This window comes from Aptenodytes patagonicus, chromosome 2 (assembly GCF_965638725.1).
Source record: "Aptenodytes patagonicus chromosome 2, bAptPat1.pri.cur, whole genome shotgun sequence".
Classification (NCBI taxonomy): domain Eukaryota; kingdom Metazoa; phylum Chordata; class Aves; order Sphenisciformes; family Spheniscidae; genus Aptenodytes; species Aptenodytes patagonicus.
Genome location: NC_134950.1, coordinates 37,391,621 through 37,412,959, shown reverse-complemented (window position 1 = coordinate 37,412,959; position 21,339 = coordinate 37,391,621). Strand labels below are relative to the sequence as shown.

At 42.2% G+C, this 21,339-nt stretch overlaps 1 protein-coding gene across 4 annotated transcripts in view; it reads right to left on the bottom strand.

Annotated features, from left to right (window-relative positions):
* Positions 1 to 20,875, bottom strand: part of NCOA2 (nuclear receptor coactivator 2) — a 199,249-nt gene extending 178,374 nt beyond the window's left edge. For 2 of the 4 annotated variants that reach the window (XM_076329573.1, XM_076329578.1), the window contains exons 1-2: positions 20,734 to 20,875; positions 10,281 to 10,360 (exon numbers count right to left, since the gene is read on the bottom strand). The gene's annotated coding sequence lies outside the window, so the exon portion shown is untranslated. Of the gene's footprint in view, positions 1 to 10,280; positions 10,361 to 10,618; positions 10,738 to 20,733 lie in introns of all 4 variants that reach the window. The other 2 variants (XM_076329574.1, XM_076329576.1) reach the window with 2 other exon arrangements.
* Positions 20,876 to 21,339: the final 464 nt, after the last annotated feature.

Sequence of the window (21,339 nt, the reverse complement as noted above, 5' to 3'; positions counted from 1 at the left end):
CCTTTGTCTACTTATAAAAAGCAGAACTTCTCCCTTCAGTTCCACAGTCGCATGAATGTCATTTAATAATCCATTTTATCATAAAAAAATACAGATTCTTCTTGTTGGGGCACAAAACATTTATGCAAATAAAAGAAACACAAAAGAAAAACTTCTCCATGCATAAATAACACTGAAGACAAAACAAATACTAAAACCCTAACCCCATACCCCCGCAGGTAAAGACAACATTTTCCCCATATCCCTCAATTATATCAATCTCCAATTATACAGTTGATGGTAAATAAAATTAGAAAAAAAATTGCAACTTTCAACCTCAAAATAGATCTTAAAAATAAACCCCATCCATATAACCCTTAGTCATCAGGTGACAATCCCAATTTAAAACAACAAATTCTCCCGTGTGGCTCCATTGTAAGGTGATAGCTAGCACCTCTAGTAATTTAAAGACATCCCATTTTCCTTGAGGTTAACCAGACAGCAAATCAAATAATCCCACAGAGGATTCAGAGAAGGCTCGACCCATTACTGAAGTGTTAAATTAGAATTTCAAAGAGTAACTCCACAGTCACCCTTCACAGAGATAATTTTTAATTCTTCCCCTGTGAAATGTGAAGTTAAGTCAATACTCGATGTTTTATCTCATAACATAAGCAGACAAAAATACTGCTAACTCAAAACAATCTAGGTTGATTCTTGTTTAATAAAATAGCAAAAGGCCATTGCTTCAACATTTTAATAGGTGAGTTCTCTCTAGCAGGCATTTTGTTTACATTTGAGGAAATGAAATACATAAATATGTTTTTATTTATTCTCCCTACGCAAACCACAAACACCAATGAACCTGAATTCTGCATATGGAGAAATAATGAGGGTTGACCCCACTTTACAGCTAAGAAAGTGAGGGACTTACACCTCAAGTGACTCGTTTAGTACACGTCTGGCAAACCTGGCACTGAAGAGTAAGCTCCCGGGTCTCTAGCACAAGGACTTGCTCCATCCCTGTCGTTACCCATGTACCATCATTCCCGTGGGCATAATCATAGGGAAATTTCCATCACGTGCAGGGGCTAACATTGTAAGTCCCCAAATTCTACAAATGGTTCCTGCCACCTTATCTAAATTATTTGTTGATTAAACAACAAAAAAAGAAAGTTGTCCAAGCTAACAGTATGTTAAATTTTTGTAGCTGAACCTAAGCCAGCCTGAATAAATCGTTTTAACTGCCTGTTCAACACAACACAAGAACAGCAGAAGCTTGGCACAGTAAGAGCCACAGAGCCTATCACCGGCATGGCATAAGAGTGGCTGATATTACCCAATATCTTGAACAAAGCAACAGGACAGATCTAAAAACTGATAATATAATCAGTACAAATTACAACACAGAAACAGACATACCCACACATTTTCAATTATTATTAAATAAAAAATTCTCATGTTGTTGCCAGTATGCATCCTCAAAGAAAACCATGTTGCATTAATTTATTCTGCTTCTCAAGGCATTGTCTGTGTAAGCAAATACCAGTTCCCTCTTACTGACTTCCTTCCCTGCCAGTGGTAAGCAAAATCAGTTAAAAAACAGTAAAACACAGTGTCGTCTTTACATTCAGCTAATGCAAGTGAGAAATATTTTCAATTAGCAGAAGAAGGTTTGAACCAGTATTGGATTTTACATTTTCACCTTTCCTGTATTGCTAGTTAGCTCAACCTTTCTGCAAGAAACCCTCTTATTTCCCTTCTCAGAATCTCGTCTTTATAAAAAAGTCCCTCCTCCCCCGAGGAAATTCTAAGGGCAGGCTTGCCGTCTTCCTTTCTCAGCTTCTGCAATACAACTTGAGTAAAAATTATTTACACAAACGTAACAAAACAGAGTATAGCTCATTAGGAAAAAGTTACTGCTATGCTTATACAATAGTATTTCCATAAAATCAGAACAGTAAGAATTGTTGACAAATCATGTCAACAGCAAGAAAAGTTATGGCATATGGCCCTTCCCACCATAACACAAAATACCACTAATTAGCGGTTTTAAATTTTTAAGGATTTATTTCTACCTTTGCCAAACACGTTATATACTATTCACATTTTTACTTCTCATTGCTCTGAAATCTAAGTATGTCTCATTTTGATCTTTTCAGGTTTTCAAGAATTCATCAGTTTTACATTCATCAGTTTTACATGGTAAAATACTGACCTTATCAAAGGATTTGGAAAGAAAGATGGCATATGCAGTGGCAACCATGAGAAACTTTAATTTGTATTATATCTTTCTAGTCAAATGTATCAATTTAATTATGGACAACGATACCTCTGATACGAGGAACAGAGCTGTGCCTATAAATGGATTTTTCATTTCAGCCACTGAACGGGGGGAAGAAAAAAAAAAGTATTTTAAAACTGTTTCAAATTGCGCAAATACTCAATTCACCAGGAAAAATGCCCTTGTTTCAGATAGCTTACTTCATGTCAAAGTAGGGTAAGCATTAAGAGCACCCACAATGGGATTTAATTGCTAAATATATCTGTGAATGTATACCTTAGTTTCCTTTGCAGTACCTTGTCTGAGAAGACAACCCTATGAGTAGCAGATAAATAAATTAAATCTATAAAAGTAGGCAAGTGAAGAAACTACTGTCCTTCACTGTAGGGCAACACACAACTGATAGGGCGCTCACTGCCAATGTAGGAAATTCAGTTCTCTGACAAAGTATTTACACACCAATAAAAAGCAAAGCTGTTTCAGAGGCCGCAAGCTCTGCTCAAAAACATTCAGCAGCCCAGAGACGGCAGCAAACTCCTAAGAGGCAGGAGACCCAAATGCAAACCTCTGCTCCGAATCAGGAGGATCGTGACTCCCTCCTCCATCTTGTTGCACCCGTGTCTGATGTTCAGGAGGCGGCATGCAGCTATCTGCCTTCCTGCCTCTCCCTGAAAACAGGTGTATCCCCATTTCCCTGCGTGCTGGTGCCCATGTGGGTACAGGAAAGGTTTCCCCAGCCCCTGCAATCATCCCAGGTGAAGCGGGTGATGTTGGGAGCCGCTCTCTGCCACAGCTGTAGAACACTGGCAACCTGCCCGTCCCCAGTCCAGTGCAATGGGGGGGGAGGCAGGGCCGCCCTGGACTCGGGAGCAGCAGGGTAAACTGCAGCTCCTGGGGAACGAGAACAGACACCGGGAAGCAGACAAGCAGACAAGTTATCTGACCTGTCGTGATACCCGGGGCACAGGCTGTACCACTGAAATTGTAGCCCAGCAAGAGCCCTCACCTCGCACACCCGCAGCGGCTCCTCCCTCAGAGCTGTACCCCATAGCCGGGCCATTTCCCCGTGGCTTATTCACTGTTAAGTCCTCCTGCGAATCTAGCCTCGAAATTCAGAACTTTTAATTTCAGAATTTCCTAAGTGAGCCATTAGAGCATTTCTGATTAGTAGGGAATTTTCTCCCTTCCTTAATGAAGCTACTTATGAAATTCAAGCCAACTCATTAATAGCTTCAAGCTAGCCAAAAATACATTTTCAGTAAGTAATTCCCTGTCAAAATACACACATACACACAAATACGTCCAACTCCTATTAGAGAGTCCCACAACCATGGATCAAGCTGTCCTCACCCAAAACATCGCTCCTCCTACATTGCTGCCTGGGGGCTTTGACTGATGGCAAAGGTGGAGGAGAACGGACTATCCCAAAGCTTTATCAGATTGTATCAGAAGACCACAACACACAAAACACTTCTCCTGGAAGCTGGGGGCGGAAGGAAATAGCTCAGAAATGGAGTGATGAAGCAAATAAGAGGAAGACTAAGTAGGAGGCAGCTTTGATAACTACTGTTACTGGAATCAAGTTCATCATCAGCAGGCTGATACTTTTTTTTTTCTTTTAAGAGGTACCCACAGTACCTACAACAGGACCAGAGCACCATATGCATGGTTGCATGCTAATATTCAAAAATAAATACATACTACTGTGAATCAGATCTGCTATACACACAGTATATTTGACACTAACGAACAAAAGCAGAAAATTAACAGAACAAATCCATTTAAGCCTTTAGGTTGTGGCACATAGCCTGTGGTGTACGGCAGCAGCGGTAGTGTGCTTGGGGTGTGATAGCGGTAGAATAGTATGTGATATTTCATATAAAATGGCCTAATTTGGGGTGTTTTGGGTTTTTTTTGCTTCTGTGGATTTGTGTCAAGTATGTTTTACATGTGGCAAACAGTGTTATACAATAGACTCATATGTATTGATTCTTCAAATATTTCAGTGTTGATCAAGAGCCTAGAACTCGGATAATAACAAAAGAGTGAGCTCATGAGGAAGGAAAGACTAAAATCACAGTCAGGGACAAAGAATATTTTAAACATCAGTAGTCACGCATCAAGTTTCATGTACCATTAGCCACACATAAACCCTATTCCACTGCAGGATACATTCTGGAAGTTACATACTATAATTCCAGACAGAAAAAGTTTTACATGAGTCTGTTCAGCAGGACTGAGCAATAAAAACATAGTTAACCCGGATTTGTGAAGAGAAGCCAAGCAAAAAAACCACAACTGAAAAATGAAAGGCCATAGAAATTAACCCAAGTGAAATTTCATATGTGTTGGCCACCTACTTTTAGACAAATGTAGATGTGTTTATCCCATTTTAAAATACTACTAAACTGTGGCACCACACAGTAGAGTTTCAAGCTTACAACCTGAACAAAGAAATGTAGGAGACATCTCACTCTTTTATTCCTGCTGAACAGGTATCTAGAGATTGAAGGACAAAGGAATCCAACACAAAAAGGAATCTTCAGTTCCATTGCTTACTTGTAAGGATGATGATTCAAAGTTTAAGTGAGAATATCCAAATATAAGCAAAAGAAAAACACACTGAAAAAACATGAATGGAAACATTTTAACTCCCTCTGACACTACTACAGTTTCCCCTCAAGGATTAACTTATTTGCAATACCTACTATAAAACTAATTCTTTTCTCAGTTCTAATTTTAAATATTCCTAGATTGCCTACCACCATCATTTTGAAAGCTACAGAGTTTGGTGTATACAGAACACTGTAGTTTATTGAACTGGGATTACTGAAGGAACAGAAGTACTCATAATGAAAGAAGGAAAGAATCTGGACCGTAGAAACAGAGATGTCGGAACAGGAGAACAGAGCATATTCTTCATTTATTATAGCCACAGCTGTGAATAGAGTTTTACCAATGCATTTACACACTGACAGATATTGCGTACGTAGGAGTGTCAGTACCCCTTTTTGCTTGTGGTGAGATGGCTAGAGGAGGATTTTGTAAAACATTTTGAATAGTTAGAGCCCTTCACAATGATACTGTAAAACTCACCAATATTTCTAAATCATTTTAATAATACTTAATTTCTTAACATCTGTAACTTATCTAAGACCATTCACCTGAATTTTTCAACATCCAAAGTTTGTTTTAAAAAGAAAACCTGTAATTTCTTGCCAGTCCAGTTAATATAAAGGTAAATTAATCAGATGGGAAACACACTGTGCCACACTTTATATTAACCAGCTGCAAATTCACTTACTATTCTAGTCACATAAGTCTTCTGAGCCTAACATCCCAGCGTTGTGACATTATAAAAATTCACCCACTTTAATGTACAGAAATATCCGTGAACCTCAAATTATTGTACCATAATGCTGTCAAATAAACAGACTACTGGAATTCAATTTCCAGAAAGCCAAGGCAAAATCTACTGGCCTTAATCTGAAATACCAGTGTCATTTTCAAGCCCTGTATTTAATTAATACTATTTACTGTCAAGAGCTGAGCCGGGTGAATATTTCACTCTTCCCAATTCAGGGGCTAAAGGCAGGCCCAGAGGAAAATCTGGCCAAGTAAATGCATCTCATCTTCTTTGATGATGCAAGTGCTCAGTTGTCCTGTTCTTGACCCCTCTAGAATTCCCAGGCTCCAATACTGGTGGTACAATGTCATCAATCTATATTTAAAATATATATTGATTTTCCACAGATGATAATGACAGCTATTTCTTCTGCAAATGCATATATACTATACCTTTGCCCACATAAAAAGGTCCCTATCAAGGTAAGAAATGAAAAAATCTTAGCAAAGCCCATTACTAAGTCAAAACCAATATTTAAGAAGTGAGTAAAATCAAGTTAGCAATCTCATTTCCTAAATATTTTTTTATTTATCTCACTGAAACGTTAAAAATAATCTTCCAGGATATAGCTACATACAAAAGGCAAGCTTCAATCAGTTGAATGACAGTGTTTTCAACAGTCCTGCATAAATATGAAGTTTGGTTCCATCAATTCAGTAAGAAGTTCACTGACAGAGCACTCCATTTAAATCCATTCACAGTAATTAATAAGTTTTACATATTTAAGAATGGTTTACTCCAGATTTATAATAAATTTGAACGCTGTGGCCTCAAAACTATGAAAGTACTTTAAAACTGCTTTCATTATTAACAAACCTCATTCTGCTAGTTACAAGCATGATGAGATTTCTCTCTACAATACTCTCAGTTTTCATCAATTTTAAGGGAAATGCAATATACTACATTTGTGTAAATTTCAGCTTTTCCACAAAATAAAAACCAAAGGTTTCCATAAGCTCCCATGTCCAATTTGGGGGGGGGGGGGCGGGGAGGGGGAGAAAATCTGTAGGGTGCAACTGTATAAATCTTAATAGATGCTCACTTCTCAATACTTCTGTTCTCATTGCACCACCCACACAGAACTTCATGCTCAGATTAGGAGTATCATTCTAACGCTGATTGCATTAAATTTACTATAATCAAGCATCCACTTTTACAGGCATCTTTATAGGCAATTCATGTTAACTAATGTCACTACTGAACAGGAGTGACTGAAAACAGAAAAACCTGATCATATTTCATGCAAAACACAACTCCCCAATTTCAAGGTCTAGGAATGGGAACGCATTCCCTTTATTATCACAAACCAATTCAACATAGATTAAATATCCCTCACAGATCCCTCTGCAAATGAGAAGACTTGATTCAGTAAAGACTATCCATACCTGTGATCAATACCTCTATTTTATTTCAGGTATTTCAGAAACACAGCTCCTGTGGGAATTAAGGTGCTCTGAACTAAGGTGTTCTGAACTCACTCCAGAGCTCTAGGCAGGCACCATCCCAGCCCAGCTTTGCATGCTGATAGAAATAAGCTCTCTCTTATTCAGATTGGATACTTGGAACCTACCGTAGGTTCCTCACTTGCATCCTTAAACTAATACTGAAGGCTCTTAAAACTTGTTTCAATATAATGAACTCTTTATCTTCTGACAGCATTCCCTTTACACACACATGTATTAGGAAGACACAGTCAAAAATGAGACATCTGTCAGAATTTTCTTTATCTACTACTGCTGTAAACAACAATAAGGAGTACTATAACTCAGAACAAACAGACACACAAGTATTTTCTATCACACTTGACACTAACTACAACACAAACGCCAATTAAATCACTACAAAGTTCAATTGAAACAGACTCTCCAGATTGAGAGTGACAGAAAACTGAGATTTCACTGATCTACGTTTTTTTGCTGAGAAATGTTCCTTACAAAGCAAACCATTTCATGCAAAAAGGGGGGGGGGGGGGGGGGGGAGAGAAGAGTTTTCTGACTGAAAACTTTTAGACTAGGAACTAAAGTTAGTATTTTTATCTGTTTAGGTTTTTTTAAAGTCTAAATTTCTCACCGTCCTAATTGCATGGCTTTTTGGTAGCACACAGCAGCTACTTCCCACCGCCCCAACTAACAACGTTCCAAGGGAGCAGCCACAAATTCTGTCATTTACTTTATTTCTTATCAGTTCATATACACATATTCTAAAGCCATTTAACAAGTCCAAGATTCACACTCTTATCTGTTGTATCATATAAAAATAGATCCAGTAAGTATTAAGCAGTAGTTTCACTTTCCAAAAAACTTAATAGAGCGGTAGACAGGCTGAACGCACACAGTTTCAGTCACAGTGGTGGTACAGTCTCACAACACACAGTCAAACCGAACACCTATTCCACAAGCAACTCCAGTCAAATGCCACAGTCAGGATTTCTTAAATGAAATTCCAACTGATATATCCTTCAGAGACTAGTATAATTTCAGATGGGTGTACTGGTTAAAATAAACAGCTCTCTGATCTTGTGATGGATAGATGAACATCTGAGTATGTCGAAGATAGGACTGAAATCCTGGACATTCAGAAATCAATGGAAGAATTTCCAAGGATTCAAAGGAACCAAAATTTGAAACTATTCCTTGTCTCATCCAACTTACTTTTGCTGAACTATCACGTGAACACATGGATAACTACTCACTTTAGAGCAAAAGGGTATTTTGAGTGGAGAACTACCTCTCTACTTCATCCTTGCCCTCTGAATTCTTTCATGACATCCATTTTTTACAGTGGTATCTTCCTCACTGTCATCACCATAAACTTCATATACAAATATTTACCTCTTATTTGCTCTTATTAAAGGCTTTGAACTTTTCAAACACGGCAACTATGTTTTAGTCAGTATCTGTAAAGGTACCAGATTACTTTCTGATATGCTAACAATCAAATTTTTAATTTTGGTGCAGAATGTAGCAACACTAAGCAAAAGAGAGGGGTTTTTTTGCCCACATACATTAATTAGGAAAAAAAGCAATTATATGAAATTGCTTTTTATTTTAATATTTACCTTTTTCAGTCTTTACCTAATGCATTCCTTTTTTAATGGAAAATTACAATTGAGACAACTGAAAACAAACATTCTATCAACTTGACAACAAAATTTCATGTTCTCTTTGGAGAATTTTGGCAGTGACATTTTTCTCTTTCTTTATTACACATACCTAACTCATTCTGAGTCCTATCCACTAGAAAAAAAAAATATTTTAGATTCTTACTATTTCCTTTTTTTGCTTAAATGATCACAAAAGCAGATTGAGAAGACATGCACATTATGATCATTATGCAGCCCAGATAAATAGTGTAAATAAATAATAAGTAATATAGTGTAAGTAACTGCAAATAAGTAATAACATCTATGTGGTTGAGAATTTTCAAGTTAATACAATACATAAACAAACTATTAACCAGTATTGTAAACTTCATTGAACGAAATGAACTAAAAATTGTTTTATCAGAACAGCCAAGGGAAAAGGCAGAAAAAACAGAAGCACTGGAAAGCTTCTTAATCTGTTTTCATTCACTGATGCTAGAAAATTCAGTAAGTTTAAAGAAAAACATTGTTAGTTTGCAAAAATTGCTTAACATAATTAACAAAAGACGAAATGATACTTGATGTGGGCATACATAGTTTTACCCATAAACGGTTGGCATTTTATAAACAGTTATCCCCCAAACAACTAAAAACCTTTTCAGCAGGCTCATTTCCCACTTCTATATTTAGTGTCCAAGCCTCAAAAATACATATTTCTGACCTTAATAAGTCACTCTACGTGTTAGAAGACAACATTTATTCATGAGTACCCTGAAAAGGTTCTCACATAACATCTCAAATGCATATTTGTAAAAGATTTATACCAAGTGAGTATATTGATATATTAAACATACCTAAAATAAAAACACGGCATTTATTTTCTACTTTCTTTCACTGCACTACCAAACTATTATTAGTCTGCATTTAAACAATCCGCAGGGGTCCCTTTTTCTGATTCTCAGCGGTATTATCCCTTCTTGTGAGTGGAGTTAAACAGGCACAGCACTGCCTGATGGAGTCATCAGACAGTAATTCTTGAGCAACAAGCATTTTAAGACATCAGTGCCATTATACCGATTTCAACCCTCAATTTAAGTAATTTATTAGTGCAGATAGTTGGATGGAAAAGCTTGTATTATTTCATACTCAACCTTTGCCATAAGACAGACCATAATCAGCACATTTGAAAGATGTCAATTCCTTAGTTACAGTATGAAATATCAAACAAGCTTAATGTGAAAGAACATCACATGCTGATCCCTTCAGCCCTTCTCAGCAGAGAGTCCCATTCCTGGTCCTGGCACTAAAGCAAGGTCCCTGCTTCCATAACCAGTCTGGGCATTATTTTTGAAAGTCTCCAAAATGTTTGTATATCGACTCACTGTATAATACCATACATTACTTAAAACCAAGGCTTGTTCTGCTGTATCCACACAACCAATTTAAGGCATCTTGCATCAAATTCCCCAGTGAAGAAGATAAAACTGTAACACAGTCCAATTAAATGCAATAGGATATAGATAACTCACCAAGACTCAGCGAGGCAGGAAACGATTTCTAGGGGCTGTGTGTGGGGGGGGCCTCACTACTCAGATACATCTCAAGCATGCTAGGAACAAAATTGAGAGAAAAATATTAGTCTTTTTTTGGAGACAGGCATAGAAAAACAAAAATATGATGCTTCACACACTGCAGTTTTAAGCATAACACAATGAGGGAAAAACTTTGCAGAGCATTATCTGCTTTTCCAGACATAACTAGAACGCCCTTCCAGTTGCACAATCACTCCAGGCACACAACTTCCTCTCTACCTGCTGCCTACTGCAAATTCACAGTGATAGCAACTAAGATGTTTACATTAACTTACACAGTACGCAGCCTTTATTTTCACAAAAGAATCTGTGGGAACTCTCTGTGAAAGTGGTTGGTTCCTTTTTTGGTTGACTGCTTGGCTGGTTGACTTTATAACACATCAGTTTCAAATCTCTAAAAAGGAGAAACTGGTGTTCTTATAAAATGTCTTTCAACCATTATTAAAAGTTGTACATACAGAAGCATGTTTCTTCTCTGAATCTCCACTTACAATACTCCTGATCTGAGTGATGAGTATCAGTGGACAAATAAACAGAAAGCTCTTCGTTAGTATAGAGCTTAAGAGTCCAGTAAAGCAGACAACATACATTGCACAGCAACACACATTTCTTCAGGGAAGAGGAGCATGCCACTACCCACATAAATACTATATCTGCATTTCTGTTTGTAGGTCAAACAGTACTTTATGTCAAATGTATCCAAGCAAGATACCAAAGAAGAGTTTTCTTACCTTCATATTCTGACAAACAAAAAGGCAGAACATAAAGAGAATGAAAGATACACTGCAAGAGTCATCAACAGGAAAAAAAAAAAAGCACACTAATTATGCCTCAAGAGAAATGGAATTTAGAAACAACAACATTCTTTCTGTCATTTCTGCCATCTCACAGAAACCTTCTTCAAACAAACTCTGCTTAAGTCCTTTCAGTCACAGGCAGGATACCACTACAGTAACAGGCTATTCAGGGGCGCCACTAACAAAGAAGTATTCTTATATAAAATATATACACAGAAGATATGAATACATTATTTCCTCAGGAATGACCAAAAAGCACACAAGCTCTACAGATCACAAACATGGAGCTTTGAGTGGGTCCTCATTGAGAGAAAACATCATCTTGTCTTAGAATAAAATTTTAAGTAAAACACTACTAGACCTTTTGGTGATCTAGCAAGATTTTCAGTGTGTGTTAGACACCTGCAGTTCAGAGAGACACACCAAAAGGAAGCCGCCGTCTCACCCGCAGATGCAGGCTGCAGCCCCAGCCCACGGTGGGGAGAGCTTTTCCACAGAGAAGCAATAATGATGAGAGTGCCTGTGTAGACAGAAGTGCTTCCCACTCACCTCCTGTCTTTCAGCTGCTGCACACCAGTGAAATGAGAATGACTACTCTACTGCCATTTTGTTTCTTGACAACTAGCATGGCTGCTCACTGGTATTTTCCTACTGCTGATTTATTTTTGGGTTTCACCTCCTGATCTATGTGGCCTCCAGTACTGCACCTCAAAAAGTCTGCACACAAGTAACATGGCTCCTGACCATTACGCTGCAGCCCACGGGGCTCCACATAGCGACAACGGAAATTACAAGTTTTGCTGATTTTCATTTGTTCTATTCATAAAATGTTTAATAATAATACTGTCTGAAAACCAAGACAATACATGATAGCTTCACAGTAGAAGCACTACCTTTGAAATACTACTAATGAGATCTTTCTTCCAAAGTAAAAGCCTTGAATTATACAGCAACTAGTGACAATCTTACGTACCCAACAGATGTATAATCTGGTGTCACGGTTTAACCCCAGCCGGCAACTAAGCACCACACAGCTGCTCGCTCACTCCCCCCACAGTGGGAAGGGGGAGAGAATTGGAAGACTAGAAGTGAGAAAACTCAAGGGTGGAGATAAAGAGTGTTTAATAGGTAAAGCAAAAGCTGCATACACAAGCAAAGCAAAACAAGGAATTCCTTCACTCCTTCCCATCGGCAGGCAGGTGTTCAGCCATCTCCAGGAAAGCAGGGCTCCATCACACGTAACGGTTACTTGGGAAGACAAACGCCATCACTCCAAACGTCCCGCCCTTCCTTCTTCTTCCCCCAGCTTTATATACTGAGCATGATGTCACATGGTATGGAATATCCCTGGTGGGGTGGGGTGAGAAGCAGAAAAGGCCTTGACTCTGTGTCAGCACTGCTCAGCAGTAACTAAAACATCCCTGTGTTATCAACACTGTTTCTAGCACAAATCCAAAACAGCCCACTACTAGCTACTGTGAAGAAAATTAACTCCACCCCAGCCAAAACCAGCATATTCTGGTATATTCCTCTAACTAAACTAGACTCAGTGAAGAAAAGTGATGAACATGATGTGATGGACAATGAAATTACCTGTTAGTCCTTGCCTTCCCTTCTCAAACCCTTTCTGAAGCTTGAAATAAAGGAAAACCAACACTACAGCAAAAGGCAATGCTAGTACTTATTCCCATGCAAATTTCCACAAGAATCAGGAGGTTCCTGAGATGCCCCTCAAAACTCATGAGAAACCACTCTTGCATAAAGCCAGCTTTCACAGTTATTGGTGGTGCTCAAAGGCCTGTAGGTAGGCCTCACACAAAGGCCTACATGAAGAACAGGTCTCTGCCTCAAACAGTACACAATTATCAGCATTAGCTACGATATAAAAACAGAATACACCACAGCCATCATTCTCCACACTCGCCATTTTCCAACATCACCATTCAATCCTCCATCCCCCAAAGGGTAAAAGAAAACTTTTTAAAGGTCAATATAATAGTTAAACGCAACTGATACAGCCCAGAATAACATGCCGTCCTCTGACTTCAGACCACTTTACATCTTTATATTCCATTCACGCACAGTCATTTCCAGCGCAAAGGGACATCTGTATTCCAGGTACATAAGATGTGTTACCTCCTCGCCCCATAAAAACTATGAGTTGTGAACAAAACACACAATATCAACTGTACAAACTGCAGTTTAGCTAAAAGGGAGTGAACGACTACCACTTTCAGACATACTTAGAAGACACCATCATCTACAGTGTGCAAGCTTAGTGAATGTATTTTTTTCATCTACATACAGCCTTCAGGTTCCCTCATCCTTATACTAAGAAGAAAAGGTGCCACAAATGATGTCACCATTGTGCAGTTAACATTAATTTCACACAGAACTGTAGCAAGAAAATAGTTTGAGGCCTCATTAAAAATTCAGTATCTTTGTATCAAAGTAAGCCATGATTCTTGAAAAAAACAGCAAAACAAGTAGAAGTATGTTTGCACTGCAAATGCCAACACAAATCGGCAAGCAACTAAAAACAAGCTTTAAACTATGTTATTAGAGCTACATTTTATAGCCAATAAAGCATCGAGAGGTTGACTTTTTCTTTTAAGATAAAGGCAACAAGTATTCTGGCCACATTGAAACAAAACAGTATATTTCTGGTTGCAAATTTTTATTTTGGAAAAAATACAAATATTTAGACTTCAAGAAGAGCTTTTCTCCTTGAGGATATATTTGAAATCTGCTAAAATAAATATTGTATTTATCTGTATACACTCATAATCTTCCTCCACAAAGAATCTATTTTAGGAAACTGATAGAAAAGGTGGAGGACATTGCTCGTATCTCTGGAGACCAAGGTACAAATCTGTGTAAGCATAGCAAGTGAAATTAGTTGACAATAATCACATTTATTTCTGGGAATAACATAAGTGGTCGGTCAGCAAGTCCTGACATTAATTTTGAAACAGTAAAGAACAAGGACTGAAGAGCTACCTTGTGAACTCAAAGCATGGTAGAAGAAGTATGAAGAAAAGTAGTCTCTACTGTAGACCAGGTGATATCTGAACTCTCACTTCGACAAGTATTAAAACATATGACCTTGGGCTTTGGGTTGGGTTTTTTGTTTTTAAATTTGATTCCATCACACAGGCATATGATGAACTTGTAAGTTCATAAAAATACCTGTAATAAAAGTGCCAGTATATACTATCAAATTCATTCATAGGCAGACTTTCCTCCATCCTCATAAAGTTTTCTTTTTAAATGTGATTTAGTACCTCCTACATAATCTGTGAGGTACAAATAGGTGACATACTGCATTGTTTTTAATTGGAGTGATTTTCTTCAAAATCCATGGGCAAGGCTCATTAGAGATCAATACTGACAGCAATGAAAAACTAAATCCGTTCACACACAGATGAATTACAGCATGGGCAGAGTAAGAGTAAAATTCCATAATAATTCTGACCTAACAAGTAAAATGTTATTTCACTTTCCATGCCCATTCTTCAATCCCAGACTTTTCCACTGAGGCAGCCAATAAAGCAGCCAGTTGTGATATGCCCACTATAAATCCTACCAAAGAGCAACAATATGTCTTACATAGCTCACTAAAAAAGCATCAGAATAGCAACTCTCAGTCATCACTACATCAGATATATGTTCTCACATTGTCCCAGGATCTCCGCCCCTCCCCCGCCCCCCCCGAAGCTCATGTGATCCATACTACCTAAGATATATGGATAAATCAACACATTCAGTAGATATTTTAATTAATTTGTCACCTATACTCTCCGCCCTTTCATTAATACATTAATGGTTTCCATATAACATGGACTATTTTAGAAAAATACAAGTTATCCTTTCCAAACAGCAAGTAACTTCTTGAAGTTTAAAAACAGAAAACTGTAATTAGGTTTTACAGGGAGCATTGCATCTTAGCTGCAAAAAGCAAATGCACTTTACAGAGAGGCTTCTGAATATCTAGGTAATGGGAGCACGTTCACAGAAAGAGTGAGATTTACTATCAGTTATAACTGCTAAAATGAGAGCAAAGCAAGAATAATATCTGCCAGTAACTGTATTAATGGGAGATTGTTATGGAAGCCATTTAAGGAAATGCAAGACTTGGAATGGTATAATGATGCAGCTGCAGAAGAAAAAAAAAAATGTGTGTATTGTTGATATGTTGTTGTATAGCTTCAGACATTTAAATTAATGAACTCATTTCAAACTTCAAAATGCCAAGCACCCCAGTGACCATAAGCTTTCCATAGGAATTGTGCCTATTTTATTTCCATAAAACTCTTAAGTAAAATTTCCATTAGTCTTTAACTTGAATAACGTGCAATTTCCATAGAACAAGATTGAAAAATCATAAACAGTAACAAAACGCAATGCAGTAAATCCACCATGTTCAAGATCTATTTTTCAAACTATTCATCAACTCAAAATAATTGTATAAAATCAGCAGAAGTATTCCAAATGCTCAGGAGAGGAAACACTGTAATAGGTAAATGCGGGACTGAATAAAAGAAAATTAATTTCTTCCACTCAGTTTTTTCATCACGTAAATACTATTTCTGAATACTCACAAGATAGACAAAATAGTTTTGTTTTAAAACCCTGTTTAAAAAATTGTGGGTTTTTTTTTTTTTTAATTCTGTATCCTAAATTGATTAAACTATACAAGCTGTCATTTTTCATGTCACATTTCTACTTGGTATGTTTTGAAAAGGCTAAGCTACTGAATCATTAAAAATAGGGAGTGTTTGCATAACGTAAATACTGCTGACAAACTACTAACCCTAGAACTGTTAAGATGCCTTAGTAATATGTAACCACTGATGTAATATTACAGATTATTCTTACTACTCAAAGTTGCCATTTCACCAATATGTATGCCTGTTCAAAATGTTATTCCAACACAGAGCAGGAGTCCTGGCAACTGTATTTATTCCCTGAAATCTTAACATATATTTCACATATTTATTATAGATAATATTTTGATAATATTTTATCTAAGCTCAATTATCCTGATGGGTAAAAGCCAAAGAATACTTCTGTAAGGTTTAAATTCCCAAGAGAAGAAGAGCTCAGATCCCGTCTGCAAGCACACAATGGAATCACAGCTGACGATGCACATCTTTTTCTGGATGTCTCCATATGCTCAGGAAGGTTCCCCCCCCCCCTTCTCCCTCCCCGCCTCCCTCGCTCCCAGCATTACATTGAAGGATTTGTCATTATCTGCTGCCAGGAGTATGAGAATGTTTTAACAACTAACAAAAATAAAGTAGTGCAGTGAACTTCATCTCATTTAAAAATAAAAAGAAGGGATCCTGCCAGAGTAGCCATCTGTAACTAAATTAACTAATAGTAGAAAACGGGTGGATGAATGGATGCTGCAATATACCTTCTGTGAAGTAAATAGCAATGTTACTCTGTTCTTCGCTTAAAATGTTGTGTCACACAGAACTGGTATATACTGTAACCACACATCTAACCCTTGACCTCCAAAGCCAAACACAGAAATAAACAAATACTGAGCATTTTAATGTCTATAAGAATACTGAAGAAATGTGTGGAATTTGTTAAATATCTTATACCTACTTGCATACAAACTGCATTGTTTAGAGAGGCCAACCATAGCAAACATACAAAAAAACGAACGTGGCAAGAACAGTTTTAGTTCAGTGTTCCCTTTCTCCAGTGCACAATCTATTAGCACTCGGCAGACAAAGAGAGTTACGTTTATACTTGAATTTGGTACCAGTCTTTAGTTCGGCTTTTTCTTTTAAATGAACTGACGGCATCCTCAAGGCTTAGACCTCATAAGCCTCCGCAGTTTCTGCAATTCTGGTGTAAGGTGCTAGAGAAACTCCGGCTGAGCGCAGAAGCCCAGATTTTGCCAATGAGATAACTGACATCAGCAACAAAGGCAAGGAGCAGAAGACAGTGGGCACCGTAGCAGCAGCTGGCTCGCTCACCGACTTTGTTCTCCCTGCTGCAAAACCCGGGCTCCCTGCAGATGGACTAGCTCTTACTGGGTTTTTCTGAGGATGGAGGGAAAAGTTGGGAACGTCAACACTACAGACCGCTTACATGCCTCTTCTGACAGAGCCTTTCAGCCTTATAGTGAGCAAGCTACATCCTAAATGACTATAAAAACATAAACATTATTCTTAAATAACTGATTTTTGACTTCAGAGCTTCAGTTTAATGCAATACACTACACTATATGTGAGTAAATCCCTAGTATTTTCTCATTTTTCCACCAGGAATTATCTTTGACTATTTTCTCTCTCAAATAACATAGTTCAGTTTAAAAACTTCAATTGAACTGTCTTATTCCAAAAGTATCATTCTTGATAGCAATAAAGTATTCCTTCCTCAAATGTCTCGAGTTTCAAATTTAGCACTGACACCACCAGGACGCACAACAAGGAACACAAGGAGATTTACACATTTAGTAAAGAAGTGTCTTCAGGCATTGCAGAGATACTGATGAAGCCTGTCATACGTGGATCCTCTCCCTAGTAAAGACGACAAGCTTGAGAAAATACAAAGTTGAGAAATCTTCAGTTTTTATGAGAAATAAGAGTATGGTGGCTGAAAGAAATGAGATGATTACACCACCTTTGTCAGGCATTTATTGCATAATGCTCACCAAAACGAGATACAAACATATTAAAAATTATGTGATTCTTCAGATATTCGCATGACGTTAAATAGATCAACCTTTCTTTCTAAAGTTGCTCGCAGTATTTCTGAAGGATGAGTCCATGACAAAGTATTTTGTTCAAGACCGTAGATGACCAAGACTGGCTACGAACACGTAGCTTATCGCAGCACTTCTCATAAACTTAGGGATTAACCATTCGGGGGCAATTTACATCTTTCTTTATCTCATGTGACACAGCGGAGCTGACTTCTCTCTTCCAGTCCCCAACTAGCTGTATCACAAATGCCAAAATAAGGGACGCAAATGCATGAGCATCCACACGCGCCCGTCTGTACGTGCAAATATGCACAAGCCTGCTATATCCTATTTGTGACACCACCGCTGACATAAACAAGCAAATGTCCTGAAAACTACGTAGGAGGTGCAGTACCTACACCAATTGCGATAAAACAACCGTTTTCCACTCACAGTGGTCTTAAGCTGCATGTAAGCAAACAAGAGCCCTGCTTTGGGGAATAATAGTTTCGGTATGACACTAACAACGGTGCGCAACGTCATTTCTCTGAGAGCATCCAACGCAGCGGACCAGCAGCTCCCTCCCTTTAGGCACTCGCAGAGGATTCCCCCATGAGAGGAGCCCACCAGGTGGCCCAACGCCGCTATCGGGTTGTAAAGAGGCAGGAAATTAACTGGCTAGAGTTGATTTTATAGTTCAGTACATAAAAACCCAAAGGGATAAAAAACAAATGACTGCCTTCAGCCACAATGGCAGCAAACTAAGAACAAAAAAATGCTTTAAGTAAAAAGACTGACAGTCTTAAACTGCTTACTTATTTACAGCGGCAATAGAGCTCTGCTGTAACTGTCATAGCCAGACACTATATGCTTAGCTCAAACTATACTTAAATACCATAAAAATATTATCGGTTCAATTCTAAAGCCTATTCATCTGCTTCCTACTACTCTGAAAGAAAAAAAAAAAGAGAAATACAAAAACAATTGATTATTACTGAAGCAGCAGGCTGTTCTCCTTTTACAAGGAGACTCTTTCCTGGCTAAATTACAAGTGTATTTAGACAGTGGGCTCCCACATACGCACACTTCAGACAGAAGTATACAGGCTAACACAAACTAAGATTCAGATATCGTTATTTCCCGGTGACTACCAGCAACCTCCTTGCCTTTCCACCCGCCCAATCTTTTTTTGCCAGGCTCTCGGGCAGGTTTCCTGCAGACAAACTACACGGCCCGAATGCCCCTCTCGGGAAGGAGAAGCGTGCGATTCCCGGGCTGGGGGGGGGGGGGGAACGCTCAGGCCCAAGCGGAGGCGAAGGAGCCGGGGCAGCGAGGGAGAGGGACGAGGCTCCAGTTACACCTCGCCCGGGAGCCTCCGACGAGCGCGGCGGCAGCGCGGTCCCCGCGGAGGCGGCGGCGCACACACCGCCCCCCGCGGAGGCGGGGAGGGGATGAGCACCCGCCCTCCGCGGAGGCGGCGGACGTCTCCCCACCCCTCCCCCGCTCCCCACGCGCGTGGGGGCCCGCTCCCGGCGGAGGCGGCCGCGCGGCTGCCCGCCTGCGGCCGCCGCCGCCGCCGCCTTGCGCGCAGCCCCGCGGCCGCCGCCCGCGGCAGGGAAGCAGGAGCGAGCGGCGCCGCCCGCCCCGCCAGCGGCACCCGCCCAGGGACCCCGGCCCCGCGCCCAGCCGGCTGCCATCCCCTCCTCCTCCTCCTCCTCCTGCTGCCGCCGCTCCCCGCCCCGCGCACACACACACGCAGACACACGGCACTGCGGCGGCCGGGCCCCCACCCCTCCCCGGGCCGCGGGGAGGCGGCGGCCGGGCGCCCCGGGCTGCGCTCGCACGCAGCTGTGCCACCGCGGCCTGGCTGCGCGGCTGCGGCGCCCCGCCCCCGCGGCTCGGCTCGGCCCGGCCCGGCGCTGCGCGGCGCGCACACGCAGGCGCAACCCCCGCGCAGAAAGTTAGAGAAGTTGCCCGCTTTGCCCCCTCCTTCCCCGCCCGCCTCCTGCGGGCGCGGAGCGGCGGCGGAGCGCCCCGGCGCAGGGGGAAGGGGAAAGGGCACTGGGCGCCGCGGCCCCTGCCCGGCGCGGGGAAGGGGGCGGCCGGCTCGGCCCCGCGGAGGGAAAACGGGGCGGCCCGCACCCCCGCGCACCGAGTCGTTGTCAGCCGGGGAAGGGGAGGGGGTGAACACCGCCCTGCTCCCCAAATCACCCCTTTTGTCACCGGGGAGAGACCCTCCCTCCAAGTTTCCATGTCGGTGCGTGCTTGGGGGTAGGGGGGGAACATTCTAAACGATCCCTTGAAAATTGCCCTCCGCACCCCAGCTGCCCCATCCTCCCCCAGCAGGGGCAGGGCAGCCCCCCGCCTCCCGGATCAGCCGCAGCACCCCTCTCCTCCCCGGCTCCTCGCACTTTCTCCCCCTGCCGTCCCCAGCCAGGGGCGCGGAGAGGCGGCACCCGACCACCGCCTGGCCTGGGGGCAGGAAACAAGCCCCCTCGGCCCGGCAGGGTGGGGTGCCGTATCCCCCCCCCCCCCAGCTCCAGGGGACGTCCCGGGGAAGTAAACCCGCGCCCCCCCCCCCCCCCCCGCCGGGCCCCGAGGGTGCGAGCACGATGCCTCGGAGAGGGGCGGCCCCGCGGTCCCCTGCCCCCGGCTCCCCTCGAGTTCCCCACGGAGGGGGCCGCGGTCCCCGCCCCGCTCCCCACCGCCGCCGGCGCGGGGGAAGCCGCCTCGCCTCGGCCGCGGTGCCGCCCGCCAACGCCGCCCCTCCGCGCACCGGCGCGGCCCCGGGCGTCCCTCCGGCATTACACAAGGCGGCCGGGGAGGCGCGGGGGGCTCGGGCACACCCCCCCGCCGCGCCGGGGCCGAGGGGGCGTGCGGGAGCCGTTACCGGGGTCAGTGCCGTCTCCCGCCGCTGCCGCCGCGGCTGCCGCCGGCGCTGACCTTCGCTTTGTAAGATGAGGCTGAAGCTGGGGCTGCGGCCGCCATGTTCCCGTTTTAATAACTGCCTGCTTGTTTATTTCAATGGAGACCCTCCCACCACTCACCCTCCTCCTCCTCCCCTTCTACCCAGAGGAGGGCTGGACGGGGAGGAGGCGGGGGGAGGCACAAGTCACTCCCCCCTGCCCCCGGGCACGGCGGCAGCGGCCGGGCCCCGCGCTGGGGGAGGCCGGGCCGAGGCGGGCGGGCGGCACCGCGGCGCGGCCCGGGGCGCCGCCGCCCCTCGCTGATGCCGCCCGCCGGAGCGCGGGGCTGCCCCGCTCCCCGCCCGCAGGGACAATGGCAGCCGCCCCGCTCGCTCGCAGCCCTGCGCAGCGCTCCCGGGAGCCTCCCCCTCGGTGCCCGAACGGGGGAGAAAGGGGAAGGGAGGAAAAAAGTCCTTCGCCCTCGGAGGGCGAGACTTTAAATGTGGCCCTTTGCGGTCCGCCCTCGGAGGAACCTCGCTCTCAAGCGGACCGGAGCGATCAGCCCTGACAAGGCGTTCAGTGGCCCGTAT